A 22,478-nucleotide genomic window follows, 5' to 3' on the forward strand; every position below is an offset into this window, starting at 1 on the left:
TTTTTTGACATTCCAGGTAGATTTTAGGATTTTTTTTTTTAATATCTGACAAAAATGTTATTCTTATGTTACTGGGAACTGCACTGACCCTAATATTGACATACCATATTATGCCAATTTGCTTATTTATTTACAAATACCATTATTTACAATGTGAAATCTTTTGCCCTCTTGATTAAATTTAGTCTTAAACATTTTAATGTGCTTCTCAAATGATTGTTCAAAATGCCTTTGCTGAGCTGCAACACCGTCATTGAGCTATGACAGGAGCAGCCTCACCACATTGGGAGGAAAGGGTTTATTTCATCTTACTCTTCTGACAGTCCATCACTGAGAAACTCAGAGCAGTAACCCAAGGCAAGATCCTGAAACAAGAACTGAGGCAGATATTCTGGAGAAGTGCTTTCTAGTGTCTTGTCCCACCTGGCTTCTTCTGCTGCATTTCTTATACAGTCCAGGCCCTCCTGTCCATAGACGGCACCATCTACAGTGGACTAGGCACTCCTACCCCATTCAAAAATGGAGAAAATGCCACTTGAGAATGCCCACAGGCTATTCTGAGGGAAGAAATTCTTCAATTAAAGTTCCTGCTTTTCAGGTGACTCTAGTTGGTATCATGTCCACAACAACTAACCACCCCAGAATTCCAGAATGCAAGTTTCAATATGAGAAATCCTTATCTAATGCAAGCACTGCATAGAGATTACCATAGGGTGCAAAATCACAGCCCTATCAAAAACCCACCTGTTAATCAAGTCAGTACAAGCTCCAAATGTTCAGATTAGTGTGGCTCCATTAAATGTGGTCAAATACTAAGCAATTATCTTTGAAAGAGAATATCTAAGATATAACATTTGAACTTGATAAAAGAAGCCATTCCATAGAATAAAGTGTAAATGCTGTTCTATTAAAAATTATGAAATAGTCTCAAAATATAAATCTACAAATCAGAACTTAAAGTAATGTGGATAATATAACCATTTGTTCCATGAAAATATCAGAAAATCAACAACAGGGTAGCAAGACTAATGCAGAGAAAAAGGTATTAGTAGGGACTTAGAGTGATGTGAAAATGGAGCCCCGAGTCTGTAATGCAAGCTATTCCTGCCACAGGAGGCTAATGGAAGCACTTGTGCCAATGCAGAGGGGAGCACTGTACAAACAATGAGTCCAGGGAAAAGAAAAATTAATTTAACATAAAACAGGATTATATAATAAAATAGCAAATTGACTTAAATTTGATGCAGCTGGAAACTGAATAAATTTGTTAGATGCACAGCAGATAAATTTTCTTACATGAATGAAGAGAAGATTAGCAGAATAAACAAAACAATAAGAAGCAATGGCCATATCCACAGGATTCCTTAACCCTAAAAATATAAATTCCAAGTAGAAAGTACAGTGTAGATAAACAAAGTAACGGCCACTGTAAAATTAACAGCAAGATAATGCTGTGAAAGAAACAAACTTCCACAGCATTTCAAAGTGGATGAAAACCAATTTTGAGATAATTGGAAGTGAATAGCATTCTGTCTAGTATCACAATACACACACACACAGACACACACACACACACACACACCATAAACACACATACAAGCACACACACATACAAACATCCACTTATATTAACACACACACACACACACACGCACACACACACTGGGTTATAATATAAATTTTCCTTCATTATGTTTAAGGAAAAAAAATCCATATACCATAAACTATGTACATAGTGACATTTTTCAGTCTCTATACTGAATATAATTAATTTATTCATGGATGTGTCTTTATAATACAGCATATATATGTACACATATACACATATATATAGTAGTAATTAAGGAAAATAATTGGTGTGGGTTTAGGCTGAAAATCATTTTATGACAAGATAGAAAAAGTTTAATTTTAGATACTTCTTATCACTAACTTTTAGAATGTTATAAATTTATTCATAATAGTAAAACAATCACTATCATATGGGGATGGGAATGCCTTTTGGTATAAAACTGAAGCTGTCCTCACAGGAAAGCAGCTACAGGCCTCTGGTCTTGGTGTTCCAAAAAGTGATGCTAAGTATGAAACATGTAGATGTACTACCAAAAAGAAATAAAATATCTATAGCAATAAAATGAATGATAGTGTTATTTTATGTGTATGAGTGTATTGCCTGCATGTATGTGAAGACACCTGTTTCATGCAATGCTGTGGAGGTTAGAAGAGGGTGTTGGATTCCCCTGGAACTGCTAGTTAAGGAAGGTTTGCAGCCACCAGGTGGATGATGGGATTTGAACACAGGTCCTCTGCAAGAGCAGTCAGTGCTTTTAACCACTGAGCCATCTCTCTAGACCCATAAAGTATCTTTATTAGATTTCATTATTATGTTTATGGCTCTGTGTGTGTGTGTGTGTGTGTGTGTGTGTGTGTGTGTATGCACCCATATGTAAGAGAGTGAGGAGGTCAGAAGGAAACTTTCAGGACCTGGCTTTCTCCTTCAACCATGTGTGTCCAGGGATCAAAATAAGTTCCTTGCATTTAGTGGCACGTGTTTTGCACTCTGAACCATCTCACTGGCCTAAACAAATGATTTAAAACACAATCATATATAAAATAAATTATAACTATTTCTAGAAATATTTTTTTAAAACTATCTAAGTTTAAAATTTCTAAAGCTTTTGAAATGGAAATTACAAACTAAATTAGAACCTGCAAGGGAAATTTAATCTGTGAGCGAGTTAGTAGCCTCCAAAGAGTCAGTGAAATCGATAATTCAAATTGTTAAGTCAAGTATTACATGTTTTAAAGGCCTCAGTGATACATAAACAATCCATACATAAAAGAAAGAAGGGAAGAGGTGTGCTTTAAGGTGGATTATATATATCAGAGTACATAAAATTGGGTGGGGGATTAGTAAAGGGGATGCAGAATTAGAGGGTATCTAAATATGATCAAAGTATATTGCATGAAATTCACAAAAATCAATAATAAATCAACTCTAGTTCAACAAAGAAAAATAGTACAGAAATATCTCAGAGACCCTCTTCAGGCCTGTGAGATTTTCTTCCCTTAAAGTCATGATATGCTGGCATTATTGTACATAAAGGAAGAAAATTCCTTTTCTAGCGTTTTTAAATGAGTGTGTAATTGAAAACTGAGATAAGTGAGCTGGTTTACTTTTACATTGTTAAATTTGTAAATTTGTAAAAAGCAAATTTGTAAATTTACTTTTATAATGTAAATTTGTTAAATTTACATTGTAAATTTGTAATGTGTAAATTTGTAAATTTAGGATTAATCCAACTACAGCATTCTAAGTCATGAATTCTTTAACGTGACAAAATGAATCTATCAGCTAATGGTGGTCCAAGTTTGGGCACGATGCTAATTCGTTTTCCTTTCTCCATGGTACTCCTCCATGGGATTGTATCACAAACCAGTTGTCCTTTGTTGTATTCATGGAAGGTTATGTGTTCTTAGTTGAGTCTTCTATCAGAATTTCACTAAACATTTCAGCATAGCTCTTTTAATTTATATAAGAAATTTTTGGCTTACAGGAGAAATGTGTCTCTATTTCTGAATCTGTAACTCTGGCAATTATATATCTACCAGGTAATCTATCTGTTCAAATGAGTAGATGGTGTCAAAACGTTCTCCAAAGTTGTATTAGCTTATCCTTCTATTTGTTTTGGACAGACATGTTCTTACTTGTTCACTTTTGGTACTTCCAGGATTTCATTTAGAATTTCAGATATATGTATACTTCGATCTCTTTGTAATTATTTGCATTTAATGAATGAAAATGTTAGTCTTTATTAAAATAAGCTCGATGGCGACTTAAATACCATCACTGAAAATATACTTCATGTGATTTCTCCACTGTTCCACTTGCTATTAAGCTGCTTCATTGACTATAGCCATTCTTCATACCACTGGAGTTATAATTCCTAATCAAACCTTGCTGTTATTTGTATTTGAACATATGACAAAACATTTCAATTGGAGCTGGGCATGGTGACACACACCTTTGATCCCAGCACTCAGGAGGTAGAGCCAGGTGGATCTCAGTGAGTTCAAGGCCAGCATGGTCTACACAGTGAGTTCCAGGCCAGCTGGGGCTACAGGGAGACCCTGTCCCAAAAAGACATTTCAGTTTTTCAGTTGATTTTCACACTTACTAATCTTAAGAACAAGAACAAGAACTTTTGGAAATTCATTTTACCTAGCACATGATTCCCCTTTTGAAATGCACAATTTGTTTTCTTGTATATTCATTGTATTTGCAACACTTGTTACACTCTAATTTTACAGCATTTATGTTCTTCAGTAAGAAACTTCTACCCTCTGTCACTCCAGCCTCAGTGAAAGCTCTAGGCAGCAACTCTGTGGGCCTGTAGAGTGCCTTTTTCTACATTATAGTTAAATGTGATTGACTGTTTTCATTGAGCTTAGAGTTTCAGGGTTCATTTACATAAATGCGTATATCATTCTTTATTCTTTTACAAGTACACTTACTCACTGTGGTGAAATGTATGATAAAGCAGCTTAAAAGGAGGGATGAGTTTTATGTTCATTGGTTTTATTCCATGGTCAACTTATTCCATTGCTTTTTAAATTTTTATTATTATTATTTTGATCTTAGGAGAGGCAGAACATGGAGAGTTTAACTAAGAGGACTATTCACTAATGGAAGCCAGGAGACAAAGACAACAAGAGAAAAGCGATTTAGTGATAAGGCATGTCTTACAAAGCCATAACTTCATGGACCAATTTCCTTAAAATAGAGACATTTTTCCTTTCTTTTAAAAAATATTTTATTATTTTTATTTTATGTGCATGCATGTATTACCTGCATGTAGGTAAGTGCACCCATACAGGGCATTGCCCGCAGAGGACAGAAGAGGCTATTGGATCCCCTGGAACTAGAGTTACAGACAGCTCTTAGCTGCCATGTGGGTGCTTGGATTCGAACCCGGGTCTTCTGCAAGACAGCCAGTGTTCTTAACTGCTGAGCCAGCTCTCCAGCCTGACTTTTTTTTCTTTAAAATACAGGGTATTGCTATTGAGAGATGGCCTGCCTGGAACTCAGTTTATAGAGTACATTGGCCTTGAAGAAAGCACCAGGACCATCCTGCCTCTGTCTCCCAAGTGACAGCATTTCGGGCATATGCCGCCACACCCAATAAGACAGTGTTACTTAATAGTTGCTTCAATCTTGAACCAATTAATTAATTCATCATTGATTAATGTCATATGTGATTTAATTATTTTTCACAATGACATCAGGTAAGGACCATGCCTTATAGTTATGAGTGTATGGAGGAACATTCCTACCCAGAACATAACAACTACCACATTACAGTCCTTTGTATGGACATATCAAGAATATTTATGTATTCATTAGTTGATGGGCACTTGAGTGGAAAGATTTCTGGTTTATTCTTAATAATGCTGTCATGAGTTCTTGGGTATGCATCATCATCATCATATCATATGTACCTATGTTTTCATTCATATGTAGGTATCCAATTAAAAGTCGAATCACCAGGTGATGCCATGACTCCGTATTTTACTGAGAACTGCTAAGGTACATTCAATGTTGCCACATGTTTTTGCATTCCTAGAAGCAAAGTACAAGGACTCTCTACTTCACATCCATTCCAATAACAATGTTCTTTAACTATGGAATTATTAGTGTGGAGCAAGGTTTTAGCACTGAGGTTTTAGCATTGCTCTCATGAGTAATGATATTAATATTAATAAATAATAATCATAAAAAATACAGTATGCATGAGAAATGTTTCATATTATTTGCCTACATTTCATAGAGACAATTGAATTTGGTACTATAGAATATTTTAGTATAAATTTATTATAGGAATATATAATTTTAGTAGCACTGGTTTTCAAAGAGATATAGTCATACAAATATATCACGTACTTGTGTCCCTGCGTGTGTGTGTGTGTGTGTGTGTGTGTGTGTGTGTGTGTTGATGCTTCTTTTGGGATTTCTTCTCAACAGAATTTTGTCTAGGTTTACAGAGATATATTCCTATAATTTATTCTAAGAGTTTTACAGACTTAGCTCTTATATTTTATTGTTTGATCAATTTCATTAAATTTTTATGTGGTGTAATTTAGTGGCCCAAATTTATTCTGTTGCATATAGATATCCACTTGTTCCAAAAACATTTACTGAAAATAATATTTTGCCTTACTGAACTGTTTTGGAATATTGTCAAGTATTAATTGACCATAAATTTAAGGACTTATTTTTGAACAAGCGACTCTACTCAGTCAATCCATACGTCTGTTCTTAGGTCCTTAGCACACAATCTTGATTACTGTAGGTATTTTCAAATTGAAACTGTGAGTGCTCTAAATTTTTTTTTCTAAAGCTGATTTCTGGGCCCTTTGCATTGCTGTATTAATTTTGGGATCTTTTGGTTTATTACTTAAAAATACAGGTGTTGTATTTCTATAGTAATTGGGTTCCCTCTAGAAAATTTGGGGGAATATTATCTCATAACAATATAATCCTTCTGAACTACTAACAAGAAATTGTTTCTATGAATTTGGTCTTTATATTTTGAAATTATGCTTTATAATTTCTAGTCTACAGATTTGATATTTATCTTATTAGTTTTCTTGTTTGTGTCTGGTTTTTATCTAACCCAAGTTGGCATTGAACTTGCTACATAGTGAAGGGCTTATCTTGAACTTCTGCTCATCCTGCTTCCAACTCCTAATGACCGAATCATATACATGTACCACTATGTTCATATTTCTTATGTTTATTCATAAATATTGTGTTTTTGATAGTATTGGAAATAAAATAGTTTTCTTAATTTTTTTGGCATGTCCTTTGCATTGCTCTCTTGTTTTTGTTGTATTGATTATTTTTCATGCTAGATCTGTATTCTTACTTTAAACCAAGCATTATTTATACAAATCAAAATATGTTCCCAATTAATTTCACTTGCTATTAGGAAAATTGTTTCAAATTTGTGGGCAACAGTAAGTTTCTTTCTCATAATTTACCTCTGACTTAACAGGACAGATATCTCCATATGGAAGATGTTGAAAATGAAATGTTGATCCAAAATAGAATAAATAATGAATTAATTGAAAAATCAACATCCTGAAGACAATGTTACATGATCTGATAATAAATGCATGCCTTGCCTAATAAAACTAATAAAATTGGTTCTGCAGTGTAAATTTAAAAAAAAAATGAATTTTGGTTTTTTTTTCTTCTAAATATGAAAAATAAGGAGTTTGTCAAATACATGTCTTCATCCCTACTTTGCTTCATCTCCTGAAACTTCAGAAGTTATTTAACACTAGTATTTATAGCAAAATCAGGATAATTGTGAGCTCTTCGTGATTTTTCCAAGAAAGAAGACAAATGATGCGTTGAATTCTTTCTTTGTAGCAGTGTTAACGCCTTCTTGATCTTTGGGTGAAACTTTCTTAGAAGGCTGGCACATCTCCTTCTGCAGGAGAGCAGCAGACATCTCAGTATGTGGATGCCAATGGTTATATAATGCTGCTTTCAGTCTTTAGCATAATATCATTAATGCACAAGGATATTTTATTATATATTTTACTGGACGTTTAAAGGATTGTGTAAATTATATGAGGAAAAACTTTTATAACTGCATTAATGGATATACATTGTAATATTTTCCCCATACAGTCAAGTAAAAGATATCTCCATTTTCTACTTTGACTCACTTTGTGTAAATTGTATTCTCTAGGAAATTTTCTCTTAAACTATGTCATTAGAAATCCTCACTACTATACACTATGTAAAAATTGACCATAACTTACAATCTATCATCTAAATTTTGTGTATGAGTTATTTATTATTGATTAAATCTTCAAGATGTTTAATACAGGAAATGGTTTTGGTTCTCTAGTTTTCCCACAGTACCAAGATGGGTTGTTCATGGTACCATGACTCTTTATGTTTGGTGCCGAGATGGAGGAGATGTCGAGGTGGGGCCTGTACACATTGTCTCTTCCATCAGTAACTTTTGGGAAATAAATGACTGCATAAATCCTTGAATGAATAGCAGTGGTTTCTACAGACACGATGGCCAATGAGTACCATTACCTTAATATACAACGTTTTATCAAGATTGCTTATAGAAAACACTTGCAGAAGTTATGGACCATGGAGCATTCAGAGTGGGGTTGTCTCACAGGCTGTGATTAATGGAGAATAAATTAAATATAATCCAAAATCAAGGCAGATTCCTTTAATGTCATATTATCTACACACATTGCTCCAAAACAAGCCTTGTCTGTATTCCTTGCTAGAAAAATTTCAACAGAGGGCTGGAAAGATGGTTCAGTGGCAAAAAGCACTGGCTGTTCTTGCAAAGGACCCAAGTTTGAATCCCAGTGAAATGGGGATAAAGAGGGTCTCCTAGAGGGTTTCTTAGTCACATTCATAAAGAATTTAAGAATGGACCCAAACAGAAGATTTTCCAACTTTATTAGACTCTTAAAGAAAATTTCTTAGGGGCAGGCAAGCTGGTAATCTTGGCAGCTGCCTTGAGGAGGTGAATAGTGGGAAGAAGGAAAGAAAGCCATGGAAGCCATGCAGGTTTAGAGCCTTCATGGAGGTCAGACACATGGCTGGGAGAAGGGTGCTTTAGAAAAAAAGTGAAAAAAATACAAGATGCTAGGGGCAGCCCAAAGCCTTAAAGAAAGCATGGTTAGCAAGTAAGGCATGAAGAAGAAAAGGACAAATTACAGCTTCCTGAAGAGTTCAGGAAAGCAGATAGACTTATGGAGACCTACATGGCTGTGGCTGGTCTTGAAGTTCTGCAGGGTTCTGAGCTAGTTCCAGAGAGGAAATATTCACTACCTTATTAACATACCAGGTGTTCTGCCCATCTATTTAGCATAACTTAAGGTGAACCTACCTTTCTGGGAGTGGTTCTATCACCAGGTAATTGACAGTGAGACTGGAAAAGTGGGTCCTCCAACAGATAGACTAGACATTTTTTTTATAATCTGGACCAGTTCAATTTATAGGGCTTGTTGATATTCTAACACCAGCACCCACATGGGGGCTAACAACTGTCTACAACTCCAGTTGTAGTGGATCTGACTCTCTCTTCTGTACACTGTGGGCACTACACGACATGGGTGCACCTAGATACATGCAGGCATAACATTCATACACATAAAAATAAAGACAAAGATTATAAATTCAACATAAGGAGAGAAAAAATTCAGATGCTGGAGTGAAATGTTTTGGACTCCTGGGCAAAAGACTGTTGATTTGTACCTGACAACTGTATCTAACCCCCAAGTCACTAGAGATGTTGATGAAAAGTGTTGGGTGGGTTCCATAGCTGGCTCGGGCCCCCATCACACATATGCATGCCTCTGGGTCCAAACTTTATACTTCTGTCAATTAACACTATTCCTAAATCTAAGCAAAGTGACAGTGATAATGGAAATCTATTGGAGCAAAGAGAAGGAACAGGACCATTGTAAAGAGGAAAACATATAAACAAGTGTGTGCAGCTTTCACATTTCATGGGAAACCATAGTAGCCAGGATTCTCACTGTTTATCATAAAAATTTTAGTAGTAGTCATTGTTATATAAATATAAATATGTTGCATTAATAAAGTCCAATACCAAACTTCATCAACTGATCAAGAAGAAAATCTGCAGAAGACTATCAGTCCACTGTTACGTCCTGAGCTTCTTATTATAATTTTCTAATAAACTGAATTTGTACCTTGTGGGTTGTGCTTGTATGGTCTCTACAAAATGATCTAAATACAAAAGAGATCTCAGTTTATTACTCTCTTTGTGTATAAATTTGAATGGATTCAGACAGAATAATTCAGTATGAATCAAAACATAAATTGCATCTTGACTGTGGATAGCCAGGGGAAGAAAGTCTCCCCTAACTAGATATTTCCATGGTAAAACTGTTTTCAGAATCTAATAGTGTATGGCACACATAGTATAATGAACAGAGGTGAGAAGCTATAAAGATGCTGAAAATGCCATCAAGCATTACACAGATTTTTCTACTTTTTCTGCTGATATATTTGTTTTTCTTGTGTAAAGTTAAAGTTTCTACAAGCATTTCTATTGACTATGCAATATTTACAGGAAAAACAAAATTAATTCCAACACTCAGGGAACTTAGTCAAGGAGGAAAATTACTGTCTATTTGTATCTAGGTTTATGGCAACTTCTTTTAAAGAATGTTATAGAATTTTGAAAACTGGAAAAGATATACATCATTTAAAGACTATTTTAATATGTTATAATGCATGTCACATGCATAATTATACAAAATACATACTTATAAGGGCTATTTTGAAATATGCTGATAAATGTAAATATCTCACCCCAATTATGTGCAATTCACAAAACAATTATGTATTATTTCTTATATTTCCTTTTTTAATTTATTGAATTTTATTTTAAGTGTATGAGTGTTATGCCTGCACACATGTAAGTGTATTCATGACCCCCCCCCCAGTGCTGGTGGAGGTCAGAAGAGGGCATCAGATCCCGTGGAGCTGGAGTTATGGATGGGTGTTAGTAGTCATGTGCGTGCCAGGAATTGAACCTGAGCCCTCTGGAAGAGCAACTGTACTCATAACCACTAAGCCATCTCTCCAATCCCCAAAATTGTAGATTATTATATAGTTCATAGAAGTTTGTAATTGTTCCCCTTAGAAAAAAACAAAGATTATTTACTCATTAATATTTCCAGGGATATTCTCACTTAACCTTGCATATATAAATGCATCTAAATTAATCCAGCCATCAATTCGGAGAACATGTCTCAGATAATAAATTTTGAAATTAAGTGAAAAAAATACCTTTGAAGGTATAATGGGAATTGCTGATATAACAATATTTTAACTAGTAAAGGTTGAAACAACACAAATTATAGTCTCAAACTTTATTTTTGGTACATTGAAATGAGTCTACATAAAAACTAAAAATATTAACTTTACATATTGATATTTCTCTGATCACCCCAAAGAAGTCAGAACTCAGTGCTTCTACTCCCACTGCCCTTGGCTTTCTATGCAAAGACCAGAAATGCTATATGTGTTTGGGACCCTGGTTCCTCATCTGGTTTCTTGTCTTTATTCTTTTATCAAACAGCCAGGTGGAAACCAAAATGTGAGGGCACAACCAGAACTCCATCCAGTGTAGACAGACACTTACTATGCAGAAGCTTGATGATACCATTTGGGTCAAAACGCTGGTCTGACCAGCTCACCCTATTCCATTCTTCAATCCAGGTCCAATGCTTCTTATAAAATCCCCCAGACTAGCAGTTTAAGAGCTTTCCATCTTTCAGAGGTTCCTTTGCCATACTTGAGATCTGCCTGCTTCTAATCCCTTAGGCTTTTGCTCATTAATCTATAATATATTATGTGCTAAATACTCAATTTATTGTTTGTAAGAAACATTTTTCTAGTTTGAATAAAAAAAGAAAAGGGATCAAAAAACTACTGGTGGGGGTATAGGGGAGACAAGGATGGGGGAGGATGTCTAAATTTCATTAACAACTGTTGTGTGAAATTATAAAAGCTCAATTTTTTTTCAAGATAAACAAATAAACAAAAAAGAATGAAAAAAAAGCTACTGGCCCAGGGTTGTTTTGCTGGTAGTTTATTTTCCGGCACCATAGTCAACCTATTTATGTTCAATGGAGGAGAGAAATGCTCAGTCTTGATACCCCCCTGCCCTGGATTAGTATTAAGATTCACTTTCTTTTTATTTCTAAAAATTTATTAGGGCAATGGTCTCTAAATTTAGTTCAATTTCTAAAGTGTCTTTTAAAAATTTCAATGAATTTAGAAATACTGCAGGCTTAAATTTCAATTTGTTTTATTTCAGTGGTGTTTATGCATTTACGAAATGTTTATTACACATAAAACATATAGTGCTAATGTTTACTAAGCAATGCATGGCAAAATAATACTATTTCCATTTATTGTAGTAAGGAGGAAAATTATAAGCCAAAAATCTGAGAATAATGCACAGGATCATAAGTGAAAAAGCAAATAGCTGTTTTATTCCTATTATTTATCTCACTTATATCTGAGATTCTTTTTTGTGAGTGAAATTGTTGATTGGAAAGTTTTTTTATTTTTGTTTTTGTTTTTCTTAAAGTTCTCTTGTAAGAGTCCAGGTCATGAATCCTTACATACAACACACTGCAGTAAACAGTGTTAGTCCTCTGACAGAAATGAGGACATGTGATACTTGAGTCAGATATGATAGATTTGGAAGCATTGGCAACAATGAGCACCAGGATCTGAGGATTCTTGAATTAATTCATCTGAAATAAATTGGAAAATGAATGATGTTCTTAAAGGCACAGTTCTTAATAATACCACATTTGAAATTAAATTTCCACATAAAAAATTGGGAGGTCTTATTCAGGTTATGACAGTGTTTTTGCTAAGAAAACTAACAAAAAATATTTAGGGCAGTGGTCATCAAATAGTTAAGAATCTTTGCCAAATACTATTACAAATCTCATTGTTTTTTGTATCCTAAATATCTATCCAAATATTGAAATGTTTGTCTCTAAGTTGGCTGTAGCTTTTTTTTCTGGATTTATTAAAAATGTCAGACTGTAAAATAAATATGAGCTAAATTATTCATACTTTGAGCATATAATAATAATGGAAGCTATTTGGAGAAGAAAGCTTTAATAGAATTTATTAGGACTCACTTACTGGAAAGAAATTACAGTAACCTGTGTTTCCTGTAGCCTGGTGAATGCCATGAGGTATGTACAGTAAGTGACCTGCAGCATGCTTTGAAAGAGTTGCAAGCCCCAGGGTCTGCATAAATCACCAGATAGGATACACTGTTCTTCAGTGGCAACTATTATAATAGCTTATAGCATACTTTTACTTTAAAATGTACAGTCGTTAATTCATTTATAGTTAATTTACTTGCCTGTTTCCTATGATAACTTCAAGTCATGTTGCAAGAGATGAACACTAATCACCTTTACCACAATAGGTAAAGACTGGGGGGAAAATGTTCATGCAATTTACTGAAATAGAATTTATGGTATATTAAGGTGGAAACACAGAATTTCCTTAATAAACTGAAAATCAATATTCAAATAAAAGTTTAAGCAAAAAAGAAAGCAATTTGAGATTTGTAAAGCAAGGTTTTTTTTTTTAATGATTCATTAGTCTAGAAAATTAAATAAAGGTACTTTTGTACAAAAAGCATCATAGGTAGTAAGTTCAAAGGTAAAGAGGAGAACAAGAATAGTATATTCATTTATGTCATAGGGTTAATGTGCCCAAGCCAGTACGGAAAGGCCAATAACGCTTCAAGAACATGAGGAGGAAGAGGAGCCCATCTCCCTGGTAACAAGTGAAGTCTTTTGTTGTCAGAGAAGCAAGGATTCCAGCACAATTTGACACTACTTAAGGTCTTCCTTCCTTTATAGCCATAGCCCTGCAATTTTCTAGGATTCTCACCAGAAACTCCATTCAGAATGAAAGAACATGTAGTAAGTCACTTGTGCAGGTCTAGTGTTTTCTTGTTTTTACCTAAGGTAGTTCTAGAGCCAACCTACATTCCCACTCTCAAATGAGAAAAGGAAAAACATAAGAAGATTCCTTATCAACCTTTTCGAGAGTCAATCTAAGAGTTTTACAGAGGGCTAATGGTAAGGGCATTAATTGCTTACTCCCTCAATGAGTTGGTACCCATACTTGGGTATGACTTATTTCCCCCACTCTTTCAGGCAGACACATATTCTTACTTGAGTGTGTCTTATGTCCATTTGAGCACCTCCTTTTCTTTTAACCCTCATGCTTAAAATATCTTTAGTAAATATCTGCAGCTCAGCTTCATAAAGTGGCTAGTTGTGACATTATTTTCAATGTTAAAGACAATCTCCTATTAGGCATGAGTAGAGGATCTCAGCAATCTAGAGGAATGCCTCAGGCTGTGGAGTGTTTCTGTTTGGAGCCCTCTGTCCCCTCACTGCTCTCATACCTGATATACAAAGAACTGACAACAAAATTATTAAAATAATGGGCTCAAACTGATTTTTTTTTTTAAATTTAGGTGCTGGGTGTGGTTGTGCACATCTTTAATCATAGCACTCAGGCAGCATGTAGGCAGAAAAATCTGGCATACATGGTGAGCTCCAGGCCAGCCAGTGCTATATAGTAGAGGCCTTCTAAAACTAGTTAAAAACATGTGAAGACATATATGAAGTTCTTTCATTATTACTCAGCTTTAAAATAAAAGTAAAGCACGCCATTTGAAACCATATAGAATACATGTACCTGGAGAGCATGGGGAGTGATGAGGACAAAACCCAGAAGGACAGATGCTACACAATTCCCCTGTGTACATACAGATGGCATGGCAAAAGGAGAAGAGGAGGAGGCTGGGAATTTAAAAGTGCAATGGTGTTTTAGCTATGTCACATGAAGAAACCCTAAAGAGCTACTGCCCACAGCCACCGATCCTGTGGTATGTACAGCTAAAGCTTGCTGCCATGGTAGACCTTAGAAACAATTACTACTACTACTACTACTACTACTACTACTACTAATAATAATAATAATAATTATAATAATAGTAATAATTAATAAATAGCATAGAAAAACATTTTGGAGATGGTAATTATAAATGTAGCATACATTGTGTTTATGGTTCCACAGTGTGTGTTTGTAGCCAAACTCATGAGTCTACATACATCAATATGTTCAGATTTATTCAACAGTTATATGAATAATCAATGATGAAAAGGAAAATAAAACAAAACTGCGTATCTGCTTATTACATGTATTATACCCACTTAGAATAAGAAGTGAGGTATACTCTGTTCAGTGTTAGGGTTCTTAGAAACAGGAGAGTTTTATTCTAGAAACATATTTCTTCAACCAATGATGATCAGATATTTGGAGCATTGATAAGCCTCAGGCTGTTTATGAACAGAAGTAGACATCATAATGTAAATGGTACTGGGGTAAGATAAGGTAAGGAAAGGAAGGAGAATGATTAAAATATTCAGTTGGATCTACTAAACTACTGCAGGGTAAAAAAACTGACATTAAAAAAATTGATTATATCTATTTTTCTCATTGCGGGGATTCATTGTTAGAAAAATTAGCACATATACATATATAGAATTATATATATGTAGAATTATATATGCATATATAGTATGTGTGTAAAACAAACATACAAAATTATCTTTCCTTTTTCCTCAACTCTCAATTTATTATGATTGTGTGTGTGTGTGTGTGTGTGTGTGTGTGTGTGTAGGAAGTTGTAATATGCTTAAGAAATAAAGACCCAAAGAAACAAGGAAGCTTCATCATTATATGCCTAGGTATAATAAAGACTGCCATGTCAGAAGAAAGCATGTTTGACACAAAGGATTATTGAAATAGGGAGAAAGAGTGTCCCCTAGAGGGTTAAGTCTCATTCATAAAAGAATTTAAGAATTGACCCAAACTGGAGCTTTTACAACTTTGTTAGAATTTTAAAGAAAAATCTCAGAGAAGGCGAGCTGGTAATCTTGGAGGCTGCCTTGAGAAGGTGAATGGTGGGAAGGAGGAAAGAAAGCCATGAATCCATTCAGGTTTAGAGCCTATATAGGTCAGACACTTGGCAGACTTGCAGCCACATGGCTGGGAAAAGGAAGCTTTAGAGAAAAAGTAATGAAATACAAGATGCTAGGGGCAGCCCAAAGCCTTGAGGAAAGCATGTTTAGAAAGAAAGCCATGGGGGCTGGAGAGTTGACTCAGTGGTTAAGAGCACTGACTGTTCTTGCAGAGCACTGACTGTTCTTGCAGAAGACCAGGGTTCGAATCCCAGCACCCACATGGAGGCTAACAACTGTCCGTAACTCCATTTTCAGGGGAATCTGACAGCCTCTTCTGTCCTCCTCAGTCATTGCACTACATGGATGCCAACACACACACACACACACACACACACACACACACACAGGTGCACTTACATGCAGGCATAACACTCATACACATAAAATATAAATAATCAAATATTTTTAAAAAAAGAAAAGAAAAATGAGGAACAGGAGAAGATGGCGGATATTACACTATTCTGAAGACAGAGACCACATGACTGTGGCTGGTCCAGAAGTTCAGTGGAGTTCTGTGCTAGAAAGCAGGATTATAGGTAGGAAAAATTCTCTACTTTATTAATGGGCTGGGTATTCCGCCCATCTATTTAGCATAACTAAGGTGAACCTGCCCTCTTAAGGGTGGTTCTAGCACCAGGCCATTGACTAGTGAAACTGGAAAAGTGCATCTTCCAACAGATAGACTAGGAAGTTTATCGTCTTGACTAAACTTATGGGGCTTTTTGCTACTCCAACATTATCATTATATGAAATTATAATAGTCTGGGAGAAACTAGCCAGGCATGTGTGTGATGCTCCTCTGTATCCTGGTGTTTTCATGGGTAAGCACATTTGTTACTTCCAGATACAGGGAAAACATTTCTAGAAGGAGAATCTTATTACCTACTACACAGTAGGGTCAACAGAAGTTATGACCTCTTTGTAGGGGAGCAGATATAAGAGATAGTAAAAATGAATTTTGCTATTGCTGTTTTTCTCAAGTGCTAAACTGTCATAATTTGAGAATACATGTCCTGAAGTCAACATTCTAAGGACTGGAAATGACACTCATGTGGTTCCCACTTAGATAGAGAGTACTTAGTAGGTTTTATGTGTAAATTACAATGGAGGCATCCAAAGTCAGGAATAAGTACATGCGAGCTTCATGTTTTCTTAGAAAATGAAATTGGTTTAGACGTACTAATATAGCTGAAATAATTCTAAAAAAAAACTGCCTTCCCTAATCTTTTTTTGGGTTTTGAGTTTTTTTATTATTTTTTTCTGTTTTCCCCAGAAAGGGTCTTGCTATAGTCCCAACTGCCCAGAAGCTCACTATGTAGACCATGCTGGTCTCAGTCTTACAGAGATATGCCTGCCACTGCCTCCATAATGTTAGATTGAAGATGTGTGCCACTACACTCACCCTCCCAGCCCTTACTGGTTTACTCTTCTGGCCATGTACCTAGCCTCCATCAGAACCACCCTCTCAGGGGTAGCATCACCTATAGTGAGATGAGACCATCCACAGTGAAATGAGCCCTCTCACATCAGTCACCATATTAAGAAAATGCCTCAGGGCTGGAGAGGTGGCTCAGTGGTTAAGAACACTGACTGTTCTTGCAGAAGACCTGGGTTCAAATCCCAGCACCCACATGGCAGCTACCAACTGTCCATAACTCTGTTCCAGGGGATCCGACAGCCTCTCTGTCCTCCGCAGGCATTGCACGACACAGGTGCACTTACCTATATGCAGGCAATACACGTATACACATAAAAAATAAAAATAATAAATAAAATATTTTTAAAAAGAAAATGCCTCACAGATATGCCCACAGGTCAATCGAATAGTGGGAATTCCCTAACTGAACCTTCTTCTTCTTGGGTGTTTCAAGTTGACAACTGAAGCTATCTAGCACAACTGACCCCTTGTCAACTTAACACCCAAACATATCAATATTAACACACCGACTTTCAGTTTCTTATTCCAAGAACTCATGTTAATATTAATGGTTATTAACATTAATAACAATAAACAGTACAACTTTAAAAGCCCCACAGTCTTAAAAAAATCAAACACTTCAAAAGTTCAGTCATTTTTTAAAGTCCCTAAACTGTGGACTCCTATAAAATAAATAAATGAAAAAATAATTTAAACATTGCATTTCAAAAGGGAAGAACTGAGCACACTTAAAACCAAAGTCCAGCAATGCAGCTCAGTATCCAACACCTGAGATTCACTGACAGTCTTCTGACTTCAAGGGGCTTAGGCAGCTTCATTTCTCTGGCTCTGCCATCGACAGCACAAACAGCTTGTCACCAAGCTCAGGCAGGCTTCACACCACATCCTCCACTGCCCTTGGTGATCATCTCACAGTTTGGGCATCTCTACTATATCCTGGGATCTTCACTACAACTAATGCTACACCTTCACCAATGGTCCCTTCTGGCCTCACTCAGTCCCAAGTGTCAGATTCGCTCCATGACCTAGTCAGTTCTGCAGCTTTTACACTGTCAAAACCAGTAACATGCGGGAGACTCTTATACATCACCAAGCTCGACTTCCTGCTTTAAATGAAGGCTTGGGCCCCTCTGGTCCGTAGCTTCTCTGTACTAACCCTGGAGTTACCATAAGTTCTCACTTTAATGATGCTGGTGTTTTAGTAATCACAGCTGATAATTCAGCCCCAGCTAGACAGCTTTAATTGGTCTCAGTAAAGCCAAGGTGCTTCAGTGGTGTTGGTCTCCTATTAATCACAGCTGATTCTTCAGCCCCAGCCTACTAGAAACCACAAATTCTGAATTCAAAATATCACATAAGCAGCCCTGATGTTCTTTACTTCCCTTGACACTTCACAAACTGGGCTCCCAACATCCACATCTCTACAAACTCTAACAGGACACTAAGTTCAAAACAAAGCTTTTTCAGCCCCAAAGTTTCAAAGACTTCCACAGTCCTCCCTAAACAATGCGGTCGGTTCCATTACTCCTGGTAGCCATTTCTATCTACTGCTGTGTTAAAATACTGAATAAAACAACTTGGGGATGAAAGGGTTTATTTCATCTACTCTTCCAAGTGAGTCTATATTAGTTATTTTTCTGTTGCTGTGGTAATACACAGTGACCAATGGAACTTACAGAAGGAAGAGCTTATGATTGTAGAGGGATCAGAGTCTGTCATGGCAGGGAGGCCTGTGGCAGCGGTGGCCAGAGCAGAAAGATAAGTGCTCACATCTTCAAGCAGGCACAGAAGCAGAGAGCAACTGGAAATCTAAATGGATTTAAGAATTCTCAAAGCCCTCCACCAGTGAAATGCATTCTCTGGCATGGCCACACCTCCTAAAGCCTCCCAAAACAATGCCACCAACTGGGAACAAATTGTCCAAACACTAGGAGCCTATGGGGGACCTTCTCATTCAAATCATCACTAAGGGAACCAAGGAAAAACTTAAGTAGGGCAGGAACCTAGAGGCAGGAACTGAAGCACAGACCATGGAGACGGGCTTCTCATTGGCTTGCTTTTCTGGCCGGAGCACAGCCTTCTTTCTATATAAACAAGGACCACCTGTTCAGGAGTGGCACCACCCACAGTTGGCTGAGCCTCTCCCCCACAATACTCACCTGATTATGAAAATGCCTCACAGCCTTGCCCATAGGCCAGTCTAAAGAAGGCAATTCCCCAAGTGAGCTCCCTGTCCTCAGGTACTTCAGTTTGACAACTATCTACAGCAGGGAACCTTTTTGGGTGGTCTGCACTGGGTCTGAAATGAGAGGACCAATCAAATATTGAGAACCTAGTATTCAACATTCTTGAAAAACCTTCTGATTTCCCATTTAAAATGAAAACTTTGAAAGTCCCTTTAGAATCTTCACTCAATGACAACTATGATTTTCTTTGCTCATGAGAAAAATCGGGAGTACTTTCTGGATTCAAATTTACTTAAGATTTGGGATCAATAACTTTGTAGGGGCTGGGGCTGTACCTTAGTGTTAAAGACTTTGTTTAACATGTTTACGCCTGGGTTTGAACCACAACACCATAAGCAGAGTTTATAGGGTGACAAAAATCTTCATGACATTAGTACTGCACATATTATTCCCTCTCATTTAATGGCTTCCTTATTTATTTATTTATTTTTTTCTTTTTTGGCAGCATAAGGAAATTAGTTGTTTCCTGGCAATTACTTAGAAGCCCTTCGTTTTCACTCTGCTGAAGACTGAAGGATAAATCAGTGATAATAGAAGCAAGCATTTGGGTAGTCAGCTAAGATTCTTGTCTAGGAGTCATTTATCATGGAAATGGTGCCTGCTTTTAAAAAATAATGCAAATTTGAAAACAGCTTTCTGCATGATTGAAGCCTTTGTTCCTGCTCACCACAACATAAGACAACTGCTAACTTTTCTCAGGAAGACAATGAACTATATGAGTGATAGATAACTTTTGAAATGGTATAATTAAGTTATTTCTATATATTCCATATTCTTTCTTCGCCTTTTAAATCTTTACATGCATCCTATAGTCGCACTCTAGGGTAAACTTAGCAGCTTCTTAAATTCATTTTTTCTCCTGAGAAAAAAATAATAGTTTGGGAAGCAAAATATGCATAGTACATATTTTTTGTTTTCCTTTCCCTCAAATTAAGACTCCTTCAAGGTTTCAAAATAATATTAGCATACTATGACAGTATCAACATTAAAATATATTTACTAATTAATTCAGAAAAAAATATTGGCGGTGATTATGTGTATAGCACCAGATAACTGAATACTTTAAAACATAAAAAAATTTTGTTTAGTTTCTTGAATACTTTGTACCATTTTTAGATTTATATTTCAATATGTAGTGCATGAATTTTAATGTAACAACATTAAAAATAATATGTGGATAGTCGACATAGATGCTTAATCCTAAGCTAAAAATTATAACAAAAGTCTATCAAAGGAATTTGCTAAGTTTTAAAATAATGGTAATGCTGAAGAAGAAAATTATTGTTTGTAATTAGCAAATTATATATACTAGCCAATAAAATATGGCTGATCATATTTAAAAATATTATGATATTGTGATCATATTGAGTGATTTATAATTTTACCTTTTTATTTATCTATTATCAAATTATTTGGATTCTCCATTTCATTTACCCTAAATACAAAATTGATTTTATTGTACAAAATTTTAGTTCTCATTGTAATGCTTATTCTAAAGATCCTGAGAATTCTTAAATGCTTATAAAATACTATTATTGTTTAATCAAACACCTCTAAATATACAAATGCATATGCTTGCAATACCTGGCCTGAGTTTGTGTTTCCTACCTTAAGTGCCTCTCTGGACATCTCAGTTGGCCTTAGTTATTTCTCTCATGTCTCTGTTTAAGACTCCCCAGAGAAATGATTTTTCTCCTGCTGAGCCATTTCCTGGTTTACAGTTTCAGGAGATCGCTGTCTATGAGTGTGCTTCTCAGAAGTCACTGTTGTTTCCGTGTCACTGCAGTGCCAAACTTTGGAATTGATTTACCAGCCAGGAATCTCCTCAGCTGTCACAAACATTTCACTGAAGGGAATTAGATGCAGAATAGAAACAGTGAGCTCCCCTGTGGCTCTAACAAACAGCTACTTACAGTGTTCAATGAGACTCACACCCCAAGGATTTTAAGTGGTAAAATACACAAAGAATACCCACCACTTTTCCCAAGTGTTCATTCAAAAACATCAAGCACTCACAGATGATGAAAAAATTAATCTCCATTAATTGCCTTTCATTTACTAGATGGGACCAGGTGGTGGCCTTTTGTTCAGAAAATTTAGTGGGATGTTCTACTGCATTTTCTCTTGCATTTTTTAATACAATAATATTTCTTCCACATTTAATTTGCTACTTTTATATTCAGGTCTCTCTTCCCCACTGTTGCTGACATGGAGAAACAGATGCGATTCAGTATACAGAGATCCATGTCACTCTGTAGGGTTTGGGTATTTGCTCTAAGTCCATGACGTAATATTTCAGTACGGCAGAGATGGAATGAGCAGTGCTTGTGGTGGTGTGACTCCACCGACACACTGTATATTCTTTCATCTGTGAGGAATCCCAGTGGCAGCAATACAAGCCGAGTATGTCCATCTGTCTTCTGTGAGCCATGTATAAATCCAAATAATGAAGTGAAGAAAATTCCAGTTGGTGTGTGCCCAATCATTAGCAAGAAGTTTTGATGTTTCTGCATTTGGAATAAAACTGAGACAGTACTGAACAGGTAAGTTTGAGATGTGGAAAGCCTTAGGACAAGAAAGCAAAGTAGAGGTTTTAAGACATTCATTAATTAGCTTATCTACCTGCATCCCAGTGTGTAATTTACTCCACAGCAGAACAGGGCTGATTTCTCAGTTTAACTGCTGAGCCTCAGCAACTACAGCTTGCCATCTCTCCTGCAGGACAAACTGATAAGCAGTGGAGCAGAGTACTGTGGACATTTTAATATGCAGTTCACCTCTTACACCCTTTGCCTCAGGGCAGCTCACATACTTCGTACAACCTGAAGTTTGGCAGAATTTGGAAGAATTCACCTTAGGGAAATTAAAACTGCAGATCAAGTCAAGGGACCTATGATTACAAATAATTCACACTCCTCTATTATTTGGCAATAGTTAGCAACACTGGAACAAAAGCAGAAACTAGATTTATGGGATTTCTTGGATAGTCATGTGCTTTGCAGTAACTTTAAGTATGTCAATTCCTCAACCTAAATCACTTGAATATAATACAAGTAGTTTTTATTTTCCTTCCTTCCTGCTTTCTTTTCCTTTACCTCACTGTTTCCTTAGCTTGTCCTGGTTCCTGCAAG

Source organism: Nannospalax galili, unplaced genomic scaffold (genome assembly GCF_000622305.1).
Source record: "Nannospalax galili isolate Female #2095 unplaced genomic scaffold, S.galili_v1.0 scaffold96, whole genome shotgun sequence".
Taxonomy (NCBI): Eukaryota; Metazoa; Chordata; class Mammalia; order Rodentia; family Spalacidae; genus Nannospalax; species Nannospalax galili.